We start from the raw sequence: 17,395 nt of genomic DNA, 5'->3' as shown, positions 1-17,395 counted from the left end.
GGAGGGTCAGGCTATGATTTACAGATACGACTTGAAATGGTCACATACTACGTATGCTCTGAATTTTCAGACTTCAGCGCCGAGACTATCCTGATTAGGCCACGTCATCGTATCGTATTTGTGTTAGTACATCGTATTTAAAGCGTAAGGCATCGTAACATATTTAAAAGGATACGATTTTACGTGGAGTTAATTTTCAAAAATATCAGATTCATGTTTATAAAAACATATTTTGGGGCGTGTAATTTTTTTGATTATTATCCTATTACACTTACATATTTATAGATCCCTTTAGTAGTATGTATTTTATTATACATATAAGTTAGTTAGGATTGTGAGGACAATTATTTTTAGTTATGCCATATGTGGGATTGTACATTTTGGTAGTACCATATATAGAGAAAGTGCATTTTGAGTTGATAAAGAACATGTATATAGATAGGCCTTGGCAAATCTATTGACGATTTTGGAAGCTTACATCCTACATATGCATAGAGTTTTGTAATATCTTAGTGATCTACTAGGCCTTGATAACCTACTCAACTAGATCACTTGGATTAGCATGAGCAGTTAACCTATGTTGTAGTAGTAACACAATGGAGGGTTGGTTCCCGAATGCTTGAGAGAGATTGAGAAGAGAGAGAGAGAGAATGAAAGAGAGAATAGAGAGAGAGAGAGCGTAAGTGAGTGATTTCACTTTATAGAATTTCGATTTCACTTTGTAGGTGAGGTTGGATTTGGGGGTGAGAGATTCTAGGAGTTTAATTTCATTATGATACTAATTAATGTCCTTATGCATTGTTCATCTCCCTACCTCTATGCTAACATTTTGTAAAATTTCTAACTAAAGGTCGGCTCAACGTCCTGAATATCGTACCTGAAAGTTTGTCCAAGTTCTAACGCTATTAAATAAAGAAGTAACTCTAGAAAGTCTGGTTAAAAGGTTACACTAAGGCTCCCGGGTCATACAATCCTAGAATTATCCAATTTACTTCCTAACAGTAGATTAATGCAACTAAGTAAAAAAGGTAACTTAGAAAATCTGGTTAAAGGGTTACATTATATCACAGGCCCCCTAGGCATACAATTCTAGATTACACAAGTCACTTTCTGATATTAATTTGGGAGAAACCCTTTAAACTCTAATTAGCTTCCCTTGTAGGAAATTACCCTCCTTTTCAAGGATGATACCCTAAAGAGTAAGGGATACCCTTTGTCATAGAATCCCTAATTAAACAAACCAAAGTATCTCCTCTACACAGTGACCAAAAATCTACATTTAAATGTATTGACCTAACACGCATTTCCTCAAAGACAAACAATACACAAAAAAATATACATAGTTCATACATCAACACCGCATCACAAATATTTCCTACATCCTAAGAATCGAAAGATCTACTCCATTGTGAAGGATTTATAATTAAAAGATAAGAAATTAAGCATTCTACAATCTAAAACACAAGATAGAGAAGAGAGGAATATTTATCTATATGCCACATGTCTTCTTGCTTACAATCCTTACTCCGGAGGTGGATGGGTGATGCAGAATGATGGAGATAGAAGCTCTAAGGGGCGAAGCCCAAACCAAAGATCAGTGAAAAGGGGAGGAAAAAAATCTCCTTTTATAGTATGGGGGCACAACCCCCTCGTGTTCTTCACCACACGGTCATGCCTGGAGACATGATCATGACATGACCAGCCTCTAGAGGAGAGGTATGACTGTGCCAATTGGCACGGCCAAATTCTGAATCATCTCGGGAAACTTGGCACAATCAGACCCTGATTCAGCTCTGGAAGGGGGGCATTGTTAGGACTGATTGAGCTAGAGGAGGTGGGAAGGGGGGTGAATAACTCGCTTCGATTTCTTTATCTTCTTAATTTACATAGCGAAAACTTTAAAGCAACGCTAACTCCTTGGATTTACTTGGTATCCACCTCCTTGAGGAGATGACTAGTCCAAGGATCCATACTATAGTCACCCTTCAACTATGGAACCTCTCCTTCTCGAAACTACGCCAAAGATGGAAAAATCTTACAAGATTTATAGCTCTCTCTTTCAAAATAAATATCTTATAACAAGGAAGAAGAAGAGAAGATTACAAACTTTGAAATAGCTTCTTCTTCTTTGAGTAGCTTGAAAATCTAGCAAGGAGGAAAGCTTAAGTTGATCTTGAGCACGTGAGAGCAATAGAACAGTATCTCTTCTTGATGTCCAAATCACCCTTTTGAATGCTTTGAAATCTAGTCGTTTCTCAACTTTTGTTGCTTCTAATTGATTAGAAGGAAATCTTAATCGATTATGGATTTTTTGACTTTTTCGTTGAACGACCACTGACTTTGGATCAATAGTAGAAATTATTCCATTTTGAATCTTAATCGATTGGTGGAAGTCTTCAGTCAATTGGTATCCTTAATCAATTGAGTAATCTATTTGGCACAGTTCTTTTCTCACGAAAAAAGTCCTCTAATCGATTGAACTAATCGTTTGGTCATGCCTAATCAATTAGGTAATCGATTTGGCAGCTTTTTGTGAGTTTAAAGATAGCTTATAATCGACTGCACCTAATCGATTGTTTAATCGATTAGAGAAGTCTTCTGTGCATCATAGAAAGCCCCCTAATCGATTGCACTAATCAATTAGGATGGTTTTAATCGATTGGGCAATCGATTTGACTCCTATTATGTAAGTCATAGAAAGTCCCTGATTAATTGTACCAATCGATCAGAAACTCTTTGTGCATAACAACATTCTAATCGATTTCACAAGAATCTGGTCCTCGAGCTTCTTGGACTTCTCTTGTCTTGCATCTTGTCTTCCAACCTGCAAGGACTTAATCTTGTCAAGAATCCAGTCCTTGACCTTCTTGAACTTCTTTTGCCTTGCATATGGTTTTCTAACATGCACGGACTTCATCTTACCAAGAATCTAGCCCTTGACCTTCTTGAACTTCTCTTATCCTACAAACTTGTAACTCAAGTTAGATCCAATGTATTAATATAAACTTAAATAATTATCAATCATTGAAACTTCTCATATAGGGCATGATTACACCAACAATCTCCCCTTTTTTGATGTTTAAGAATATATTTAAGTTTAGGCTAATTTTTAATATATAATATTATCAAGATGTATGATTAGGCATAAGAATTACAATCAACATGAATTAATCAACAATCATCATGTCATAAGAACTAAGAATCATGAACTTAAATACACTAAGTCTCCCGCTTTGTTAAATATTAAAATTAAGTTAAAACAAAGGAAAACAATAATGATAAGGAACTCCTCCTCGATATATGCACCCAAAGAAAATTAGCACACCTTAAAACGACACTTCCCCAAACTAATAAACAATAGGATAGACCCCTACGTATCATGTAAGCAAAATACTCAGTAATGGAATAACAAAATAAAGTATACCTTCGTCACATCATAAATACATAAACATAACATATATGATATATATCATATATAAGGAGTAGCTATAATGTAACAAAAACATCCAAACATAAAATAAACATCCATACAAGGAACATGGACTACATATGTCAAATTGAGACATAAAAATCAATAATATCATCATGAGCAAGGTCTGTATCCACTAGGGGGTCAGCAACACTCAGAGAAGCGTCAACCACAGGAGGGATAACACTTGCAGGAGGAGGTGGCTGAGGAGGAGGAAGGTCCGACATCCACTAGCGTACTAAATCAATAAAGGAATCAATGCTCGTCTTCAGATCAATCTATCGGTTCCCTATGGTCGCAAGATCAGTGCACACCTCAGCCATCTCAAGAGGGCGATCCATGCGCATCTCCTCCAAGCGGGTGTTCATAGTCTCCTAGAGCTCTAGAACATGAGATTGAAGATCACCATCATCACTATACACATCGTCGTCACCATCGTCATACTGAGTTGCTGCCGTTGGAGCCCCAACTAGCGCCTGCCCTGTTTCTCGTAGTCATGGCCCCTCACCCAAGTGACGACTATCAATCCGTCTCACGTACCCCCCCCCCCCCTGACCTCAATGGCAACTAATGAGAAGGATCGAGCTGAAACCCTCGAATACTTATTCGTCATAAGTTGTACCCTGCCACGTGAGATATCGATACCCAAAGTTGCTAACCACTCTATGTTGATATATCCAAAGGGCATATGAATACTACCATGGACAAACGTGGCAAAGTGAGTGATGCAGTGGAAAATGTTCAATGCAATGTTGATGTCAAGGGAATGATGGAGAGCGTATAGCATGAAAAGATGAGAGAGTCAAATAACAGCTAGGGCACAAGTCATAATAGGTAACAGATAATTGATAATAACTTTGAACAAAGCATTATCTGGTGCAGATATCTCTAGTGTCGAGAAGTTGGTGATAGCAGCACTAGGCCCATTTAGACGAGGCTGCCGTTAGAAATTGTTGGAACCCCAAGGTTATTTTGGTGTGATCAATAAGTTAAGTTAGGTCCTGTGTATTTTTTACCTTGTGTCTAAATGTTCAGGAGTTTAGGAGCACAGGTACTCGAGCGGAAGACGCAGCTAGTGAGAAGGACGGCACGCGGTGCGTCCGAGGGACGAGGCGCTACGGAAGAGTACACCGGCGGATGAGAAGGAAGCGTGCAGTGGTTCCGAGGGACGAAAGCCGAAGCGGAAGATTGCTCGGGGAGAAAGAGACACAGCTAGCGAGAAGGTCGGCACGGGGTGCGACCGAGGGACGAAGATTACGGATAAGTACGCTAGCGGACGAGAAGGAAGCACACAGCGATTCAGAGGGACGAGAAGCTGGAGCGGAAGCCTGCTCGAGAAGACCGGATCTTGGGTTCGGGTGAGCCCTTTTCTGGATGGCAAAGATCACCCAAGCGAACAGAGCCGGAGCAGAAGACCTGGGGCTAGAAAAAGTCAACGGGGTTAACTTTTCCCTCCGGGGCGCCCGGAACGTACCGGGGCGCCTGGAAGTCGATATTTGACCAGATCAAGATTTGACTCGATCTGAACATTGGGGATAAAGTTTTCTCCCCCCAGGACACCCGGAACCCTTCGGGGTGCCCCGACCAAGGCTATAAATACAGCCTTGGTCCAGAAGTTTTTCAACGAACTCACGAATTATAATTCCAACACTTGTGTACTTTAGTTTAGAGTTAAGCTTCTGTTTCTGTACTTCATTGATGTACGAGACTTCTCCGCCTGAAGGAGTATTTAGTACTACATTTGCATTGGATTAACAACCTCCATGGTTGTAACCAAGTAAATATCGTGTGCCTCGTTTTTATGATTTACTTTATGCTTACTTTATTTTATAAGTGTTAGTTTAAGAGTTCGAGAAGGGTTGATTCTATTTTTGTGTTTGCAAGTTATCCAACCCCCCTTTTAGCCAGCCCAACGATCCTACAAGTGGTATCAGAGCCGAGATGCCTCAAAAAGACTAACCGCCGTCTGAAGCAACAAAATGATGGTCGGAGATAACATTTATCCACCAACATTCGAGGGGGAGTTTTCTTTATGGAAGAAACAAATGGAGGTATATCTAAACACTGATTTTGGTATTTGTTTAATAATGAAATATGGTTTTGAAGCACCAAAGACAACGAATAGAGAAGAACTCGATAAACACCTCTGGAACGAGAAGCAACGTAACGAGTATATGGCAAACACCTAGGCAGAATTTCACATTCTAAGCGTAATACCAAATGAAGATCTCGATAGAGTTGGCGAATATAAAATCGCAAAAGAACTTTGGGAAAAGTTCTTAAAGCTCTACGAAGAACAAGTCAAAGTTGAATCTAACACCGATCCATCGTCAGAAGAGTCCGAAACTGAGGTAAGTGTCGCGACAACCCTAACAGCCAAATTTCATCCCAAGGACATAGAAAGCTCTTCTTCAATGAGTATCAATGAAGGGGGAGAATCTTCGGAAGAAAGCAATTCAACAAGGGGAGAATCAACGGCCAAGAAGATAAATCAGGTATGGACTTCAACTTTTGATCAATTGAGTGATTCAATCAAAATATCATCGAAAGAGTTTTTTGAATTAGAAAATCTACTATCAACAGATTTTTGCAAATTAGAATTTATGATAAAATATTTCTACGAATTACAAATATTTTTTCGAACGAATTTTGCAAAGTAGAAACATTGCCGAAAGATGTTTTACAAATTATATTGTTGAAAATTTTTATCAAGTAAAATTTATATTATCAAAATATTTTTATGAATTAAAAATTCAAATATAACAAAAAATATTAAGTTAAAAGAAATAGCTTGTCGATTAAAGTATCTCGACAAACTAATAATAGAAATTAACATGATATAATTTTTTGCATGTTTAATATTGGTCACTTTAAATATAAAAAACTGTGATTTGAGAAGTTATAATAAATTAAAATGGGAATTTAAAACTTTCTGATAATAGCATTAGAATTAATATATATATATATATATAATAATAATAATAATAAATGTTTAAAAAGTTTTTGATTCTCTTCTAAATGTTCTTAAAAATATTTTTCTTACATAAAGTTTTCTGCTTAGAAAGTTCTTAAATCTGATGACGAAAACTTAGCAATTGTTAAAATAAAAAAAAAGGTAATTTTGATTGCAAAAACTTAGAAATTTTTCAAAAGTTATTTTTAACTTACAAATTTTCCTTGTCTTAAAAATGTTTTCCAGAAAATCATTGAAATAGATTTTTTTTCTATGTGTCAACCTTTAGATTTTTCTTGCAACCCCATTTTTTTATGTGATCAAAGGGGTAGAAGAAAAAGTATAACTCTAGGGGGAGGTAAAAAAGGTAGAAAATTGAAAATTGAATTTTTTTTTTTAAAAATTAATTTTTCTATCTTGTTGCACGTTATTGCAATATAAATTGTTTAATTTTTATGTCTATTTTTACCCTACCTTAACTTGGGTTGATCACATCAAAAAGGGGGAGATTGTTAGAACCCCAAGGTTATTTTGGTGTGAGCAACAAGTTAAGTTAGGTCCTGTGTATTTTTTATCTTGTGTCTAAGTGTGCATGAGCTTAGGAGCACAGGTACTCGAGCGGAAGACGCAGCTAGCGAGAAGGACGGCACGCGGTGCGTCCGAGGGACGAGGCGCTGTAGAAGAGTACACCGGCGGACGAGAAGGAAGCGTGCGGTGGTTCCGAGGGATGAAAGCCGTAGCGGAAGATTGCTCGGGGAGCAAGAGACGCAGCTAGCGAGAAGGTCGGCACGGGGTGCGACTGATGGACGAAGACTGCGAATGAGTACGCTAGCGGACGAGAAGGAAGCACACAGCGATTCTGAGGGACGAGAAGCCGGAGCGAAAGCCTGCTCAAGAAGACCGGAACTTGGGTTCAGGTGAGCCCTTTTCTGGATGACAGAGATCACCCAAGCGAACGAAACCGGAGCAGAAGACCCGGGGCTGGAAAAAGTCAACGGGGTTGACTTTTCCCTTTGGGGCGCCTGGAGCTGACGAGGGCGCCCGGAACGTACCGAGGCGCCCGGAAGTCGATATTTGACCAGATCGAGATTTGACTCGATCTGAACGTTGGGGATAAATTTTTATCCCCCCCGGGGTGCCCGGAACCCTTCGGGACGCCCCGACCAAGGCTATAAATACAGCCTTGGTCCAGAAGCTTTTCAACGAACTCACGAATTGTAATTCCAACACTTGTGTGCTTTAGTTTAGAGTTAAGCTTCTGTTTCTGCGCTTCATTGCTGTACAAGGCTTCTCCGTCTGAAGGAGTATTTAGTACTACATTTGCCTTGGATTAACAACCTTCCCGGTTGTAACCAAGTAAATATCGTGTGCCTCGTTTTTATGATTTACTTTATGCTTACTTTATTTTATAAATGTTAGTTTAAGAGTTCGAGAAGGGTTGTTTTGTTTTTGTGTTTACAGGCTATCCAACCCCCCATTCTAGCCGGCCCAACGGTCCTACAGAAATGCTCATACATAGAAGACAAGGAGATATGGTCAAAAGGTGGAGGTAGGAGATTTAGTAAGGTGGGATAAAAAATAAGAGCATCCATGGATGGGCGATAATGTAGAAACTCCTAAAGAATGGCTGGAAAAAAGTCAATATTTCATTTTACAACGCGAGTACGATATGTCGAGTCCACACTAAGATGTAAATTATTGTAGAATTTGCTAACTAATGATTCAGTGATAGGATGCTCACAATAGACAAGCTTTTGCAACTGATAGTGAGTAATGATCCGAACTACATCATCACAGTAATGACGGAAGAAGGTCGGGTCAATTGACTGAGCCGGAATATGTTTAAACTTTTTTTAATTGAAAGCATGCTAAAGAAAAGCATTTGGAAAGCGAAAGTCAGTAGGTGGTTTATAGTGGCGGGATGAACCCTCACCCGACTCTACTTGCTTTTGTTTCTTCCTAATGTTAAGGAAGGGATACACCAAAAATGCATGAGAAATGATAGCAATGAGATGATGCATGAATGAGATGCCAAACAAACTGATTAGCAAAGTAGCAAAGTGGACACGAAGACCAAACAACAAGGGTTTTAGGGTGTTACCTTGGTGGCGACATTGTTTTCTCATCAAAGTGAATGGCGAAGAGAGAAGGACTTAGCCGGCACCACATCGGTGAAAGTAATCGTCGGAACCACACCGGCACCAAAAACCTAGGTTTGAGTATCGAGAGAGGCTATAACCGGTAGGTTTAAAGAGAAAACAAGAACACAAGAGAAGCTTGTACCTATTGGAGTGACCTAAAATAGTATAGACACCGCTGGAGAGACGTCAAAGATGAGAGATGACACAGTCGAAAGTTTCAGGATTTTAGGGCTCCAGAGAAAAAGAGAAAATAAAATGACCGAATGAATAGAGCAGTTAGGGCATCGGGTTTAAGTTGAGATTTTGAATCAATTACATCAATTGATTACTCGTGCTTTAATTGATTGTCTAATTGAGTTAGAAAGATTTTGTGCATGGAAAAATAAATCCCAATCGATTGATTCAATCGATTCGTATAATTGTAATTGATTAGGTGATTGATTCAACGAGTTTCTATTTATATGACAAAATGACTCCTAATCAATTGGTCATCACTAATCGATTCAATCAATTTATGTGCGATAATCGATTGATTCAATCGATTAGTCTTTAATAATCGATTGATTGAATCGATCACAGTTTCTGAATAATTGATTTCAATTTTCATCTGGAATTTAGAAAATTATAGATAATTCTACAAGTGTTGAAAAATTATGAAATTTTATGTAGACATTACTTGTGTCATATACTATTAGGGAAAAATAATTTCCTATGAAAATACATCTCATTCTCAAAGATAGATACAAAATTAAAAACCATTAAAAATTTCAATGTTCCACTCTACTATGTATCTAACTAATCAATGGTGACTCCTATCAAAAAAATTGACTTCACCATGATTTTCAAAAAACATTTTGAAATATTTTTCAAAATATAATTTCAAACCATAATCTTTGGGCTAAATGCGTATGATTTGTGCACTTACTTTCCCTATGATTGGACAAATAAATGAACCATAAAAAAAAATCAATCTTCTTGACCAAAGTAATACATCATAACAAGCATTATGTCTAGGAGAATTGTCCCTAACCTCCCACTCTCGTCTAAACATATCAAGAGAACAAACAAGGAAATCCTATGTTTTTATGAGAGGCAAAACAAAGGTTAAGGAAACTTCAAGAATTTTATCTTTGAAATGATCATGGAGGATTATGGTCTAGTCAATACAACACATTCTCAATTCCATTTGAAGAAAACTAAATTCAACTTTGGGAAGAGGTTTAGTGAAAATATCAACTAAGTTTGATTTTGACTCAATATAATTGAGGACAATATCACCTTAAGTCACATGATTACGAATAAAATGATGTTTGACCTCTATGTATTTTGTTCTTGAATGGTAAATGGGATTTTTTTGTCAAATTTATTATACTCACATTATCATAAAAAAACTTTGACATTTTTATAAGTGAGTTTATATTTTTCTAGAATATGGGGCATCCATAATAATTGTGATACACACTCTCCCATAACAATATTCAACTTCGGTTGTAGAGAGAGCAACACAATGTTGTTTCCTACTTGATAGTTACTAGAGAGGACCCGGGAAATTGACATCTACCACTACTAATTTTACGATCTAATTTGCATCCAACATAATTAGAATCGATATATTCTACTAGATCAAAAGTTTCAGTTTAAGGTGTTAGTATTAGCCCTAGTATCAATTATGAAATAATTATAAAGGGTTCATTTTATATTGTATTTCATTATTAATAAAAGGTAAAGTTGGTTATTATATTTATTTCAATTCAGTGTTGATTGAATAAGTATAATAATGTCCTTGGGTAGTAGGTTCTTATCTACAACATATCAATTGGTTGAATTGATAGTGAGATATTGTAGATATACATGGAACACTACTCTTAACTATTCCTAGTCAAGCATTAATATACAAGGGCAATATTAATGCGTTGAGACTAACATGTAGGTCAACGGATGACTTAATCTCATAAGTCATGGATATAAGATATCAGGTTGACACATGGGTATATATTAGAGAATATATACTGAATGACCCGCCATGAGAATATTTCATGGATCGTTATTTGAGTGACATAAGCATTCTCATGTGACTATTGGTATGAATAGTCCTTAGACCTGAAGTTACTATGGTTCCCTACATAAGGAGTTGTGTACTTTGGTATCGGCAAGCGTCACCTGTAACGAGGTAGACAATAAAACCGATCACTGGGTATGCAATAAATTATGCAGAAGGATATGAGTGATATAAATGGGATCTATTCCTTCCATATGATGAAAGTGATATCTGTGGGCCCCTTGATTAGTATAACACAAGAAAGCATGACCAGTGCAAATGAGTCAATATGAGATATTGAGCTTATTTGATTGAGTGTGTCTACTTAGATATCAAGAAACACAAAGGTTGATAAAAGGATGACATAGTCTATGCCTCATTGATTAATCTAGATATCAAGGATAGAGGGACCAAATCATACAAGATAATAGTCACGGATAGGTTAGGTCGGATCTCGACTTTCTCGTCACTTGGGTAGCAATGATGCCTTATTAGATGTCACTCATTGCTTATGCATCTAAATGTTGATTTGAATATATTGCCAACATTACGAGAACCTATTGGGTCACACACAAAGAATAAGTAGATATGGAGATGGGTTCATATAATGAATCATTGAATTAAGTCTAATCCGAATTAGAATTATTGAGTAAGACTTAATTAGATCTAATTATTGCATTAAGTCCAATTTAAAATAGACTCATTGAATTCGAAATTACATGAGAATCAATGAGTTAGACTCATTGGGTGAACTTGAGTTCACCAAGGAAGTTGAATGGTTTGGTATTCATGACATAGATATATATATCATTTTGGATGATATTTTGATGTGTAAGAAAAACCTTTAGTCTTCTTCTTCTTCCTCCTTCCCTCTCTTGGCCGAAACCCCTTCTTGTGGTTGCTAGCATAACTTTAGGTGGTTTCCATCCTTGTCTTGTGAGTTTGTGAGACAAACGAAGGCAATGCTTGTTCGTGTGGATACCGTAGAGGCGCAGACGTGTGATCGTATTGAGATCCAATCTGTCTGGAGTTCGTGAGCCCGCATCAAAGGTATAACCACTATCATGCAACTTAGTATAAGTTATTTTCTTTCCCCTTCGCATGAATCTCCTGGAGGAATTAGATGTTTTCCGCTGCACTTTCGTATGTTTAGCGCCCTAGTTCCTTACATGAGGATATTAAAGACCTACATTTTGAGTTCCTTTGAGATATCAAAGAATTCATTTAACGACACTCAAATATTACTCCTTGGTATACGATTAATACCTTGCACACATACTAGCCATAAGATAAAGGAGACTCTCTATAGTACTATGATACACCTTAGAGTCAACTTCTTTTTCTTCAAGATCACTATATAATTTAGTGCTAGTGGCCATGGGAATAGATATATCTTTAGCATTTTCCATTCCAAATTTCTTAAATAACTCTTTTACATATTTAGATTGATGAATGTAGATTTCCTCTTTTGTTTATTTAATTTGTCAACCTAGAAAAAATGTCAACTCACCAACCAAACTCATTTCAAACTCACTCTCCATGTGATTGATGAACTCATTTAAAAAATCTTTATTTGTGGAACCATAAATAATATCATCTACATATACTTAGGCCACAAACATATCATTACTACTATTTTTAAAAATAAGGTGGGATCAATTTGCCCTCTATGAAACCCTTTTGATACTAGAAACATTGACAATCATTCATACCAAGCCTAGGAAGCATGTTTTAGCCAAAGGCCTTTTTAAGTTTATATACATGGTTTGGACACTCCAAATTTTCAAACTCTGGTGGTTGCTCAGTATATACCTCTTCCTTTATAATACCATTTAAAAATACTAATTTTACATCGATTTGGTATAATTTAAATCCCTTATGAGCGGCAAAAGCCAACATCATCCTAATAGACTCCAATCTAGCTACAGGTGCATAAGTTTCATCATAATCCAACCCTTCTACTTGATTGAAACTTCTAACAACTAATCTAGCTTTGTTTCTTACAATCACCCTCTTATCATCGAGTTTGTTTCTAAAAACTCATTTTGTATCAATAATTGATTTTTCTTTAGGCCTAGGAACTAAATCCCAAACTTGACCTCTCTCAAATTGAGATAATTCATCTTGCATTGTTAAAATCCAATCCGGATCAAGTAGGCGTTATCAGTGGTTTTTTGTTTAATTTGAGAAATTAAGGCTACTTGACTTCCTTCATTTCTAAAATAAGATCTAGTTCTCACTCCTTATGTAATATCTTCTACTACTTAATCTAAGGGATGATCAACTTGAATCCTAGTAGGTCTTGATTTTTGATTTGTTGTAATTTTGGGTTCACATGGTAAAATTCCAATTTTCTCACTATCACTTTCTTGATTTTCTTTCCCTTGATCATTTTCTTCAATTAATGTTAATTTATCTAACTCAAATTGTAACTCTTCATCATTTGTTCTAGTAGGATTTGAGGAAAAATTTTCTTCAAACACAATATTTAATGATTCTTCAACTAATTTAGATCTTTTATTGTAATTTAATATATTTTGCTATGACTTGAGTAACCTATAAGAATACCTTCATCCTCCTTAGGGGAGAATTTTCTAATTGATCTTTGGTGTTTAGAATGTACACCTTATATCCAAACACTCTAAGATATTTAGTTATAGGTGGTTTACCAAACCACAACTCATGAGGTGTTTTTCTTATAAATCTATGTATTAATATTCGATTTTGTACATAACAAGCCGTATTAATTACTTCGGCCCATAAGTAGCTATGAAGTGAATATTCATTTAATATGCTCCTAGTGACCTCTTGCAAAACCATATTTTTCCTCTCAATAACTCTATTTTGTTAAGGAGTCCTAGGGGTGGAAAATTCATGTTTATAACTTTTTTCTATGTAAAAACTTGTGAACCTATCATTTTCAAATTCACCTCCATTGTCACTTCTTATTTTGTTTATCTTATGATTCTTTTCAATTTCTATCCTTTTACAAAAAACAATCAAGGTATCTAAAGTTTGATCCTTATGTTTCAAGAAAAATATCGATGTATATTTAGTATAATTATCTATAATCACAAAATAATACCTACTACCATTTAAAGAAGCATATCTATTACTATCAAACAAATCCATGTGAATGAGTTCCAATGTATTTGAAGTACTTACAACATTTTTACCTTTATGTGTAGCTTTGGTTTGCTTACCCATTTCACATGCATAACACATTTTGTCCTTTTGAAACTATAAATTTGGAAATCCTTGTACCAACTCTTTCTTTGAAAGCCTTTTGATATTCCTCATGTTGGTGTGAGTAAGTCTCCGGTGCCAAAGCCAAGTCTCCTCTTCCTTAGACATGAGACACTTAGCAAACACATTAGTAGCACCAACTAATTCAACTTGATAAATATTTTCTTTTTTATAGCCTATGAGCATAATGGTGTTTAGTTCACTATGCCTGATTAGGCATTGAGATGAGTTAAACTCAACTCTATAACCTGAATCACATAGTTGACTAATACTTAGAAGATTAGAAGTCATATTTTTCATTAATAAAATATTTTTTATCACAAATTTTTTAGAAATTCTAATATCTCCTATTTCTATAACTTTTAATTCACCACTATTACCAAAAGAAATAGTACATTTACTTTTGTGTCTAAATGATGAGAATTTTGATAAATCTCCTATCATGTGCTTAAAGCATTCACTATCTATAAACCATGTTGTTGGATGCTCTCCCTCAGCGTATGCATGTTCAAACACGATAAACCAAATATTTTGGTACCCAAATTTTGGGTATGGTGGCATCAACAACAAATTGCATGGGTGCACAAGCTTGCATAATCTTAACCCTTGAAGCATGGTTTCTACTAACTAAATACATGAATTTGATTTCTTTATGTTGTGCACCTCCCTAAGTTACTCATTCATTATGGCTAGACCACTTCGATGCACCTCGAGTGATACTTGACCTACAAACTTGACTTTCTTTACCTTAGATACCTTGTTTTTGGTTAATTTCTTCTTGTCCTTAACCTTAGACACATCATCCTTATCATAATTATATGCAACCCTAGTATATTTCTTCTTATTGGCTTTGAATGACACTCCCTTGTACTTAGTCACTCCTCCTTACCAATGTCATGTGTCACCTTAGCACTTGACCTCTTTTTGGTGTTGGAGGGACCTAATTTGTCACTTTTAGGTCTTTGACCACCTAAACATATATCAAGTCCTCCAGGTCCAATAATGAACCTATGTAGGACTTTTTCAACTCCTCAAGCCTTGACTTCAGGGCTTGATTTTCTAATTTTAGGGTTCTAACCCTAGAATCACCATGCCCACCTTGGACATTCCTAGACCTACCCACTTTTCTAGGCATACATCTCCCCTTCTTGGGATTAATGCCTTGATCATTTACTACCTTCCTCCCCTTAGGCATGGTAGTTTGAGTTTTGTTAGGTTTAACCTTAAATTTTGATATACTAGAGTTATCTACCATGTTAACCCTATTCCTATCATTATACCTAAATCCATAATTATGCATGGGTACATAATTTCCATTATTCCTGACAAGCATGAAGTAATTTGAACTTGAATTAAACTTTAAATTAGGAATTACCTTTCCTTTTACCTTTGGAGCTCCCCTTTAACTTGAGCTCCCCTTCTTCTCCCATTTCTTCATGTGTGTCAATTTCTTTAGCTATTCTCTTCTTGGGCACTTTGTGTGGTAGTGACCCCACTCACTAAATGTGAAGCATTGAATGTGCCTCTTCTCCTTGGCACCATCCCGACAACCCATGTTAGTCTTTAAAAGAACTTTACTGGGTTTAGGGTTTACCTCCTTTACCTTCTTGAGTGAAGGACACTTACTCTTGTAGTGTCTCATCTCCCCACACTCAAAGCACTTGATGTGGGTTTTAGTTCTCTTCTCAGTGGGTGCAGTTAAAGGTTGAGCTTCCAAGATCTCCTCTTCCTTGGATTGCTCTTCTTCTTCTTCTTTTGAAGATGTGGACAATTTCATATCCTCCTCCCTTGAAGATGTTGATGACACTTCCTCATCTTCCTTCTCCTCCTCAGATGTTGAGCTTGTTTTAACTTTTGGTTGATCCTTCTCATTCTCTTAGACCAATGAGCCCTTCTCCTTGGCTTATCCATTCCTTGTGTTTGTGTAGGGTTCTCATGAAGTGCGATTACTTTGCTCCATAACTCATGAGCACACTTGTACTCACCTACATACGACACAATATTATGAGGTAATAAATTTAATACAATTCTAGTTACTTCCTTATCCATCTCCGCTTGCTCCATTTGCTCCTTGGTCCAATACCGAGGTTAGATACGCTTTCCCTTCTTGTCCGTGGGAGCTTTGAACAGAACTTGCAATGCAGTCCAATAGTCAAATCCACTTGGAACCAAGTCTCCAATTGCTTCCTCCAGTACTCGAAATTATCTTGATCGTATATAGGTGGGATTCGGATATCCTATCCTAGAGGTTCTTCGGACTCCATCTTCCTCTAGTGCTTTGCTCCCTCAACGATTAATTCATAGAAGAGCGACCCACTCTGATACCATTTGTTGGGACCTTGATGCCCAACGAGAGGGGGTGAATAGCTAATCACCCAAATCATCACTTCCTATGCTTGTTAGTGTATAGCAAAAATGCAAAATAAAATTAACAAATAGGAAGTTAAACCTAGAGGTGATAACCAAGACAATCAAACCTCTAACATGTTTATGTAACATGGTTCGGAGATCACTTACTCCTACTCCACGACTATTCGTAAGGTGGGCGATCCCAATCCGTAAGTGGATGATTCCACGAAGAACTTCCGACTAGCTCGCATAGCTCTTTGTGGGTGGAGAAACCTCACCACAACTCGTACAAAACCATACTAGATCACTTGAGCACTTGGAGACTTTAATTAGGGTTAACCATCACTAATTTCGTCAATCATACCCAAGCACCCTGAGCTCTATTAAATAGAGCTTGGGAGGAAAACACCAAGGCATTTTCCCGCCACCAGTTGACTGGTAAAGACACTAGTTGACTGATCCTAAGTGGAATTTGACTGTTACAAGTCAACGGCTCAATATCAGTTGACTGCTACAGTGTATCAGTCGATTACTACAGTATACCAGTCGACTGCTATAATAACTACTACAGTAATTATTAACTGCTACAGTAACTGCTAACTGCTATAGTAATAATTGATTGCTACAGTACTAAATGACTGTTTTCATAACTATCAGGCATAAAAACATTCTGTGCCCTACCCCAGTTAACTGATCAAACTCTATCCCTAAATTTGATCCTCGAGTACATTCACTTAGCACTCGTCCTCGCCCGACCAACCTAGACCTTACTTTCTAGCCTCCTCCATCAACCTCATGTCCCTTAGATGCCTCCCCATCCTTCATGCTTTGCCTTCTGGAGCTTCTTTCAGCCTTGTCCTTATTGTTGGGTCTTCCTTTGCTAAGAGGCTCCTCACCTCCAGGACTTCAACCATTATCAAGTCACACTTGGACTTACGTTGCTAAAACTACATACTTGGACTTACACCGCCAAGACTCCTCTTGAACTTTTCTCCTTCGCCAAGATAACACTTGGACTTTCCTTGTTGTACCTGTATCCTGCATACTCATAATGCATATTAAATATAATAATAAATCTAACTTAAACCTTTGGCCAAATATCAAAACCTAGGGCACCTAGATTTCTCTAACAAGCTCTTCATCACTATCATTATTACTATCACTATCTTGCTCAGATTTTGAAGATGACTCCTTTTTCT

The sequence above is a fragment of the Zingiber officinale genome, chromosome 4B (genome assembly GCF_018446385.1).
Source record: "Zingiber officinale cultivar Zhangliang chromosome 4B, Zo_v1.1, whole genome shotgun sequence".
Classification (NCBI taxonomy): domain Eukaryota; kingdom Viridiplantae; phylum Streptophyta; class Magnoliopsida; order Zingiberales; family Zingiberaceae; genus Zingiber; species Zingiber officinale.
Note: the sequence above shows the minus strand (reverse complement) of the source record.